Genomic DNA, 9678 nt, shown 5'->3' with positions numbered 1-9678 from the left:
GAAGACGTATAGGTGCACTATTACGTGGCGGGGATTGCAATTTTCCATGAATTTGCCATTTGTCACTCAACGACGAAACTTTGCTTATTTCTTTTTTTAGGGATCGGCGAATCAAATGATATTTCTCTTTTAATTTCCGCCTTTTATTCTCCCTTTGAATCAAACTTTTCCTTGCCATAATTGTTCAGTTCCTATTTTATTATCAATGATACGGGTCGGATCCTAGATGTAGAAATATAAGAGGGTAGTGGTAGTCCCCCTTCTCCACCGAATCAAATGAGATTGTTCCCGATGGAGCACATTACAAGAAAAATGAATTAACCAAATTTGCCTGATGTAGAGGCAATCAAGAAGGCTGCGTAAGTGAATATATAACCTACAGAAAAGTGGGCTAATCCAACCAATCTTGCTTGCACAATGGAAAGAGCCACTGGTTTATCCCTCCATCGAATCAAATTAGCCAAAGGTGTGCGTTCATGAGCCCATGCTAAAGTTTCAATCAATTCCTGCCAATATCCACGCCAGGAAATTAAGAACATAAATCCAGTCGCCCAAACAAGATGTCCAAATAGGAACATCCATGCCCAGACCGATAAACTATTCGTACCAAAAGGGTTATATCCATTGATAAGTTGTGAAGAGTTTAACCATAGATAATCTCTTAACCATCCCATCAAATAAGTGGAGGATTCGTTAAATTGGGAAACGTTACCTTGCCATAATGTGATGTGCTTCCAATGCCAATAAAAAGTAACCCATCCTATGGTATTTAACATCCAGAAAACTGCCAAATAAAATGCGTCCCAAGCCGAAATATCACAAGTACCACCTCGTCCCGGGCCGTCGCAAGGAAAACTATAACCGAAATCCTTTTTATCTGGCATTAACTTGGAACCGCGCGCGTCTAAAGCACCTTTTACTAAAATCAATGTAGTTGTATGCAAACCTAGAGCAATCGCATGATGAACCAAGAAGTCTCCAGGACCTATTGTTAAGAATAGTGAATTACTATTCTCATTAACGGCATTCAACCAGCCAGGTAACCATATGCTTCGACCAGCATTAAATGCTGGGCCATTCGTTGAAGATAAGAGTACGTCGAACCCATATGAAGTCTTACCGTGAGCAGATTGTATCCATTGGGCAAATATAGGCTCAATCAAGATTTGTTTCTCTCCGGAGTACCAAAAGCGAGCATGACGTCGTTATGAACATAGAGTCCTAAAGTATGAAACCCCAGAAACAGGCTGGCCCAACTTAAATGAGATATGATAGCTTCTTTATGGTCTAACATTCTTGCCAATACATTATCCTCATTCTGTTCTGGATTGTAATCTCGAATGAAGAATATAGCTCCATGAGCAAAGGCTCCTGTCATGATGAACCCTGCGATGTATTGGTGATGAGTATATAACGCAGCTTGAGTAGTAAAGTCTTGTGCTATAAATGCGTAAGCGGGTAAAGAGTACATGTGTTGAGCTACCAAGGAGGTAATAACCCCTAAAGAGGCTAGGGCAAGACCCAATTGAAAATGAAGCGAATTATTGATTGTGTCATAAAGACCCTTATGTCCACGCCCCAATCGACCTCCCGGAGGAATATGTGCTTCTAAAAGATCTTTCATACTATGCCCAATACCGAAGTTAGTTCTATACATATGGCCAGCAACGAGAAAAATAAATGCAATAGCTAAATGATGATGGGCAATGTCGGTCAGCCATAAACTTTGTGTTTGTGGATGGAATCCCCCGAGAAGGGTTAGAATGGCAGTTCCCGCCCCTTCGTAGGTGCCGAATAAATGACTACTGGAATCGGGGTTCTGGGCATAAAGATTCCACTGACCTGTAAAAAGGGGGCCCAACCCCTGGGGATACGGTAATACATCTAAGAAATTATTCCATCTGACGTACTGCCCCCTTGATCCGGGAATAGCGACATGAACTAAATGCCCTGTCCAAGCCAAGGAACTTACTCCGAATAGTCCTGACAAATGATGATTGAGACGAGATTCGGCATTTTTAAACCACGAAACGCTTGGTTTCCACTTGGGCTGTAGATGTAACCAACCCGCTATTAAGGATATGGCAGAAAGAAATAATAGAAAAAGAGCTCCAGTATAAAGATCCTCATTGGTACGTAAGCCGATTGTATACCACCACTGATAAACACCGGAATAAGCGATATTCACTGGGCCGAGAGCACCCCCTCGAGTAAAAGCTTCTACCGCCGGTTGACCAAAATGAGGATCCCAAATTGCATGAGCAATTGGTCTTACATGTAAAGGGTCCTGTACCCATGACTCAAAATTTCCTTGCCAAGCTACATGAAACAGATTTCCGGAAGTCCACAGAAAGATTATTGCTAACTGCCCGAAGTGAGAAGCAAAAATGTTCTGATAAAGACGTCCCTCAGTAATATCATCATGACTCTCGAAATCATGTGCGGTAGCAATACCAAACCAAATACGACGAGTAGTGGGGTCCTGAGCTAAGCCTTGGCTAAACCTTGGAAATCTTAATGCCATAATGCCTTTCAAATCCTCCTAGCCATTATCCTAGTGCAATAATTCTTGCTAAGAAGAATGCCCATGTTGTGGCAATTCCGCCCAGAAGGTAATGGGTTACTCCTACAGCGCGTCCTTGTACAATGCTCAAGGCTCTAGGCTGAATAGCAGGAGCAACTTTTAATTTGTTATGAGCCCAAACGATGGATTCAATGAGTTCTTGCCAATAACCACGGCCGCTGAATAGAAACATTAAACTAAACGCCCAGACAAAATGAGCGCCTAGGAAAAAAAGGCCGTATGCGGATAATGAGGAACCATAAGACTGAATTACCTGAGATGCTTGTGCCCATAAGAAATCCCGGAGCCACCCATTAATAGTAGTGGAACTTTGCGCAAAGTTCCCCCCCGTGATATGAGTTACCACCCCTTGATCACTTATACTGCCCCAAACATCTGACTGCATTTTCCAACTGAAGTGGAATATCACTACCGAAATGGAATTGTACATCCAGAATAGGCCTAAGAAGACATGATCCCAGGCGGATACTTGGCATGTTCCCCCTCTTCCGGGGCCGTCACAAGGGAAACGAAACCCAAGATTTGCTTTATCAGGTATCAATCGTGAGCTACGAGCAAATAGAACACCTTTCAGTAATATCAATACAGTCACATGGATCGTAAATGCATGAATGTGATGTACCAAAAAATCTGCGGTTCCTAATGGAATAGGTAACAAAGCGACTTTGCCCCCTACAGCCACTAAATCACTACCCCCCCCAAGTCAAGCTGGTGCTTGTTGTTGCACCAGGAGCTGTTGCACTAGGTGCTAAAGCATGGGTGTTTTGTACCCATTGAGCAAAGATGGGTTGTAATTGTATAGCGGTATCTGAAAACATATCTTGGGGACGCCCTAAAGCACTCATGGTATCATTATGAATATACAAACCAAAACTGTGAAAGCCTAGAAATATACATGCCCAGTTGAGATGTGATATGATTGCGGCGCGGTGCCTAAGTACACGATCTAATAGATCGTTGTATCGAGTAGTTGGATCATAGTCTCTTACCATAAAAATGGCTGCGTGTGCAGCAGCACCAACTATGAGAAACCCACCAATCCACATGTGATGTGTGAACAACGAAAGTTGTGTACCATAGTCAGTAGCTAAGTATGGATAGGGGGGCATGGAATACATATGGTGAGCTACAACAATGGTTGAAGAGCCTAACATAGCTAAGTTAAGAGATAATTGAGCATGCCATGACGTTGTTAGGATCTCATAGAGACCTTTATGACCCTGACCTGTAAATGGACCTTTATGAGCCTCTAAAATATCTTTCAGACCGTGACCAATGCCCCAGTTAGTCCTATACATGTGACCAGCTATCAGGAAAAGAATTGCAATAGCTAAATGATGGTGTGCAATATCGGTCAGCCATAGACCCCCTGTTACTGGGTCTAATCCTCCCCGAAAAGTAAGAAATTCCGCGTATTTTGACCAATTCAAGGTGAAAAATGGGGTTGCTCCCTCAGCAAAACTTGGATAAAGTTGAGCCAAAAGATCCCGATTCAAGATAAATTCATGAGGAAGCGGTATCTCCTTAGGATCTACCCCGGCATCTAGAAATTGGTTAATCGGCAAAGATACATGTACTTGGTGTCCCGCCCAAGAAAGAGACCCCAGTCCTAGTAACCCCGCTAAGTGGTGATTTAACATGGATTCTACATCTTGGAACCAAGCCAATTTAGGAGCAGCTTTGTGATAATGGAACCAACCGGCAAAAAGCATTAACGCTGCAAATACCAATGCACCAATTGCGGTACAATAGAGTTGTAATTCGCTAGTTATTCCAGACGCTCTCCAAATCTGAAAAAATCCAGAGGTTATTTGTATTCCTCGGAAACCCCCGCCCACATCACCATTCAATATTTCTTGACCCACTATTGGCCAAACCACCTGGGCGCTGGGTCCAATGTGAGTAGGATCGCTTAGCCATGCTTCATAATTGGAAAAACGAGCACCGTGGAAATACATGCCACTCAGCCAAAGAAAGATGATGGAGAGTTGACCGAAATGAGCACTAAAGACTTTTCGAGAGATCTCCTCCAAATCACTCGTATGGCTATCGAAATCGTGAGCATCAGCATGTAGATTCCAGATCCAAGTGGTAGTATCAGGGCCCTTAGCTATTGTTCTTGAGAAATGACCGGGTTTGGCCCATTCCTCGAAAGAAGTTTTTACGGGATCCCTGTCTACCTAATCTTCACTTCTGGTTCCGGCGAACGAATAATCATTGAGTCCTCCTCTTTCCGGACAACACATACAAAGAGACCCGCCAACTGTCAGTAATTAGTGAACCTCTGAGAGATGGGTATTTATGATTAGTGATTAGTTCCTTTCTTTCCTATCTCCCATCTATTTATTTTCTTTAGTTATTTACTAGAGCAATTATGATATGGAAGTCAATCCGGGGCAAGTGTTCGGATCTATTATGACATATCTGGGGGGCGCCCAACGGACCTTTATCTAATAATAAAGCCCCTTCCTCACATGGCATGGCGCAAAAACCATTTTTGGTGCAATCCAATGTATTCATATTTCAATGTATAAATGCCTAGATGAATCCACTTCAGTTTAGATCTTACATATATCTCACATGGAACGTATTTATTACTCTATTACAAATCAAAGAATCATTCATTAGTCATTAAAAAGAAAAAAGAGACATCCCGATATCCCTATTTAGTCAGTCGAGGATATAGCTTTATTAGCATAGAAAAAAGGAATGGAATGTATTCTGTACAGTATCTATATGGTTTATACTTCGGAAGTACCAGACGAAATAGAACGATCTTAGAAGGGATATAATGAAATTCCTTGATTGGCTCTTCCCAGAGGAACGATCCATTTTATTTGATTAATGGATCCAACATAACATGATAATTGAATTAAAAAAAAAAAGAGTGTTCTTATTCGAACCGCCCTGTGATCTTCAACCAATTATGGGCTTCAATATAATTACCTGGAGTAAGCGATATTGCTTGTTTCCAATATTCAGCAGCTTGATCAGACCAAGCCTCCGCAATTTCAGAATCCCCCTGTCGAATGGCCTGTTCTCCCCGGTCGGAATAGGTGGGTCATTTCCTTCCCTTAGAACCGTACTTGAGAGTTTCCTACCTCAATACGGCTCCGCCGTCAAGTCTTTTGGTGTCCCCATCTTAATCTACCATATCTATAATTGAATGAGATTTCTCGTAAATCTATCCCGGGTTAACCAGAAGAGGTTAATTACATGAGTTTCAAACTCTTTTTTTGATCAAAAATGCGTTTTATCTTTTCTCCCACCTTCAGAAAAATAAAGCATAGGTACCGTACCCCCTCTATCATTAGAATCTTCTGAAAGGTAACTATCTCGGTTTCATATAGGAATTGATATTGATATAGAATCTTTGAAAAAGACTTTCCTCCATAAGAAAGAAAGGACTTACTATCTTTGGGATCTGATGCTACACCGCTGCTCAATACCTTAGTAGATCGACTCTATTACATAAGTTGATTCCTCACTTTTATCTCATATCATAAGATATGATATGTTCTGTAAGCAGTTCTTATTGTATCGGCCCCAAAACCTCTCTAATTGATCTTTACGGCGCTTACCCTATCAATTAAATTAGATCCTTTATCCATGGAATCTAGTATATAGGCCATACCTATTTCTTCATATTTTGGCCTCTATGAAGTCTTTCTTTGCTACAGCTGATAAAAATCGTTGCTTTGGACGATGCATATGTAGAAAGCCTATTTTTTTTTCTAGTATTGACTAGCGTATTTGATCTTTCTTTCCTTCTTTCTATAGTGGAGATAGTCGCACGTAATGACAGATCACGGCCATATTATAAAAGCTTTGTGGTAAGAATGGGTTTCGCTCTAGCGCCCGGAAATAATATTCCAAAGCCTTCGTATGTTCCCCGTTGCTTGTGTGGATAAGGCCTATGTTATAGAGTATATAACTTCGATCGTAGGGATCAATTTCTAGTCGCGTAGCTTCATAATAATTTTGTAAAGCTTCCGCATAATTTCCTTCGGATTGAGCTGACATCCGTTACGGTCGTTCATTCTATTCAAAGAATCTCCGTTTCAGAACCGTACGTGAGACTTTCATCTCATACGGCTCCTCCCTTCTCTTCTGTGCATAGTAATAAAGGGAATAACCCATGGAATCGGAATCAAAAAAGATTGAAATATTTTTCATTATGAACTGATGGGGGCTAGTGTTTTTACAAGAAATCTCTAGCCAGCCTTCCTGTAGGAGGTCTTTTTCTTAACACCAAACGTGTTGATGCTAGATAGAAATGCTCACTCCAACAATTTCTTTGTCCTCAACGCCCTCTATTTGATTTGCAGGAATTAGTCACTTCAACGATCTTCGATGGTTATACGGGTATCCAAAGCACAAACGAGATGGATGTTTGTTGTCCCAACCATTCTTGTTAGTCCCGATCCCAATAAGGAAAAGGGGTATAATATATAACAAAGTTTTCGTGTTGTTGATTCCTAGGTGTAGTGCTTCTTCCCCTATGCGCCGCCTATTGGTACTGGTGGAGTAGGATTAACCTGCAATACAGAACCTATAGGTGTAACCTTTCGCTCAATGCTAAAATCGATAATTGAAGCATCTGAGGTTGCATCAATCGGGGATACACGACAGAAGGAATTGTTCGATCTCTACTACCCCAAACTTCACCTTCACCAAGCGGAAGTTTATTTAAAGAATTTTTTTTTTGTGTCCTGAACCATGTCCCCTTCTCATAAGACTGAAAGAGGTCAAATCCAATATATAATAATATAATATAATAAGTAAATATAAATAAATAGAATTATATTATATAATTAGAATATATATAAATTTTAATATTAATAAATAAATAAAAAAAAAACGAATCAAATCACACCATCTCTGTAATAGGTAAATGCCTCTTTTTCTCCTGAAGTTATCGGAATTATTCGTAATAAGATATTGGCTACAATTGAGGAGGTCTTATCAAGAAAATTTCCACTTATCCGAGATCTAGGCATAGTTTACAACCCATTCCATAATTCTTCTCATTATCCTCTCCCTCGAGGGAAAATGCTCCCATAAACAAAGGAATTGTACAGTACGAAATCACATAAAAACAGAGTAATTGTAAAAAAAAAAAGACCCTCAAAATTGCCCCTTTTAAGACAGGGATAGATAGGAAATATTGGAATCAGATTGGATTTCAGTCCAATGTGGTATACCAATGAACAGAACTCTTACTCTTTATTTTATCGAAGTTAAGGAATCCAAGAAATTTTCCTACAAATTCTGATCTAACTCGAGGAGTTTTTTTTTTTTTATTATTACCCAAAGAGTCAAAAGAATCAAATAAGCATTCCATGATGAAAATAGAATAACCAACCCATCCATTTTGGGCGAATAGCGCGTATCCACAAACAAAACAATACAATGGAAATATTAAAAATCATAGGGCGACCCATGAATTTATTTATAATAGATCCATGGGAATAATAGATCCATGGGATAGCTCATGAGAAGAGTTGTTGTTGATAAATCTGAAACTAGAAAGGAATTTTTTAATTCCTATGGACCTCTAAATATAACCATAGTATAAAATACTATAGTATAGTATAGAGTTTGTGGATTCGTCCCAATTCATTGGTTGTTTAATCCGGTATACGGTATAAATATCCGAATAAGATGGAGAGGGTCGTCGTCTTGACAAAGATGAATAGATAGTTTTTTTAATATTAAGTTAATATTAAATAAAAAAAAATGTGTTTTTATCCCTCGAGCCTCGAAGGAAGATCTTTGTTTGACGAAAAGTTTTCGATTTATAATAGATCGGTCGTACCTTTATTGTATTGCAATAAAAAATTCAATAAAATAATATGAATGACTCGCTATTCACCGGGTTTCCGGGCAATAATCCTAAGATTCTGTGGGAAAGGTGGCCGAGTGGTTCAAGGCGTAGCACTGGAACTGCTATGTAGGCTTTTGCTTACCGAGGGTTCGAATCCCTCTCTTTCCGTACCTTGACCTACACCTAATTTACCAACGTTACCAACCACAATGTATCAAATAACAATGGATACCATTATTCCAAGAGTAGGGCCTTTGCTTTCTAGTGATTCTCTATTGCCAATTACTGTGGTAGATAAAATATCGGATCGGAAAGGGTGGACAAGGAATGAGAATCTGACCGCGGATCCACTTGGGATACGAAAAGGATACGAAAATGGGGGAAAATCCGGATTAAATCCCTTAACTTAGTTCTATTTACTTTGTTTGGTGAAACAGGGTAGACAAAATTGTATTGTCCAAAGCTTAATTATTTTATTTTAATTAAGTTTAAGTCTGACGGGAATAATATTCCACGACTAGTAATTCATTGATTTTTAAGCCGATCCATTTACTATCTATTATTTGATTTACTATTCCTTTATATTGGAATGAGTCAAGAGTCAAATGTTTTGGCAATTCCTCGCGGGGAGATGAATCCACATAATTTTGAATCAGAGCTCTGGATCTTTGTTCATCTCTCGTAGTAATAATATCTCGGGGTTTACACCGATAACTTGGGATATCTACTATACGACCATTAACTAAAATATGTCTATGGTTAACTAGTTGTCTAGCTCCAGGAATGGTCGAAGCCATACCCAATCGAAAAAGGATGTTATCCAAACGCATTTCAAGTAGTTGTAGTAAAACTTGACCTGTTGACCCTTTGGCTTTCCCAGCGATACGAACATATCTAAGCAATTGCCGCTCTGTCAGACCATAATGAAAACGCAATTTTTGTTTTTCTTCTAGACGAATACGATATTGAGATCTTTTCCCGGAACGCGGTTGGTTTCTAAGATCACTTCCGGATCTAGGTCTTTTACTAGTGAGTCCCGGTAAAGCCCCCAGACGGCGTATTTTTTTGAAACGAGGCCCTCGGTAACGAGACATAAAGACTCCTTATTTTATTGAAATTGGATTTCACAGAATAAAAAAATTAAGACTGAACTAAACGATAAACGAAGCTAAACTCGCTGAAATACTATAAAGAAGAATGAGATGAATTGTCTCAATAACCAGATTATTTTATATAGTTATATATAGGAAGTTAAGTATCCCTTTCT

The 9678-nt window shown here is 39.6% G+C and overlaps 1 non-coding gene across 1 annotated transcript; it reads left to right on the top strand.

The window, feature by feature from the left end:
- The first annotated feature begins 8492 nt into the window (after window positions 1-8492).
- On the top strand, window positions 8493-8579 carry TRNAS-GGA (transfer RNA serine (anticodon GGA)). Its single transcript has one exon. It is a non-coding gene; the product is annotated as a tRNA-Ser (tRNA).
- Window positions 8580-9678: the final 1099 nt, after the last annotated feature.

The sequence above is a fragment of the Aristolochia californica genome, unplaced genomic scaffold, assembly GCF_029961685.1.
Source record: "Aristolochia californica isolate CCGP_79_NKW_82.1479 unplaced genomic scaffold, dmAriCali1.0.hap1 SCAF_364, whole genome shotgun sequence".
NCBI classification, from domain to species: Eukaryota; Viridiplantae; Streptophyta; class Magnoliopsida; order Piperales; family Aristolochiaceae; genus Aristolochia; species Aristolochia californica.
The sequence above is the reverse complement of the archived record's forward strand: the minus strand, read 5'-3'. Positions and strand labels throughout refer to the sequence as shown.